This window comes from Plasmopara halstedii (genome assembly GCF_900000015.1).
Source record: "Plasmopara halstedii genome assembly, contig: Scaffold_525, whole genome shotgun sequence".
In the NCBI taxonomy this organism is placed as follows: domain Eukaryota; phylum Oomycota; class Peronosporomycetes; order Peronosporales; family Peronosporaceae; genus Plasmopara; species Plasmopara halstedii.
Genome location: NW_020187445.1, coordinates 643604 through 644698, shown reverse-complemented (window position 1 = coordinate 644698; position 1095 = coordinate 643604).

Sequence of the window (1095 nt, the reverse complement as noted above, 5' to 3'; positions counted from 1 at the left end):
CAATATCAATTTGAATCATTTTTAAGAGAATATTGACATTGTAGTCTCTGCGACCGTTCGAAAAGGACGGCATTTGTCGCTGTCGCCACTAAACCGTCACCGGTATGATTTCTAGGGTATGACCAAGCACTCTTCCCCTTATATGTCAAAAACACAGTATTAATTAGCCATACCCCAAAGATAAGACGCTCACTGTGCTCATCATCCACACAAACGAGCCTCGGGCTCCGCGCCCATTACCTCGGCAAGAATTTTCGACACAACGCTGTAGAATTCACGATAGTGTTTAACTCTTGCTTTACTGCAAGCGCAAGAGTCCCGCCGACTCGTTTCCACGTAATTCTACCAGTAATTTTAATTTTAAACGAATAAAGTTGCTTGCCGTACTGGACTCGGAGCTCCTTCACGCCTGTACATGTGTACCATCCGCTCAATCCAAGCGCCACAAAAACACACAGAGTCACTCTGGGAACACTATCTCGACCTCCGGGCAATCACATCCCAGAAGTACTACCCGCGCTTGAAGCAGCAGCAATTGTGGAAACCGTAACCTCAATGGGGGATTTCCTTGGGTACTGGAAGTTCGCAAGAGTGTTGATGAGAATTTGACTCAGTTTGCGCACTGGGTGAGACAAACATCCCTTCTCACCCGTATCAACGCATTGCAGGTTGGCTCAACAAAGTAGATGTGCGCTTACAACGTCGATCCATGCTTGACTTAGCAAGTAGAAAGCTCCACGCGGATTTCGATGTGACACGCATCACTTAGGATCCTGCTGAGTACAGCATTTTAGTCTCTTTGAGACAAATCAAATAGCTACTGACTCAGGGCCTTTTCAATCGCAAGAACAGTCATCTCTTCTAGTAATTAGCTCGCTGCGATGACCACACCCCGTCTCCATTTGAGATAAAGGCTAAGGGTACGACAGGTCATAAGCGGCTGCGGCACCGGGGTAATCTTGCCGATATCTCACCCCCATAAGTTTTTCCGAACGAGGGTATCCCTTCCTCTCCACCAGATTCTTGTAACAGCCCTGGTATGAGATTTATGTCGTACCGATCTTTATTTACCTTTACCCGCCAGCCCACCCAACG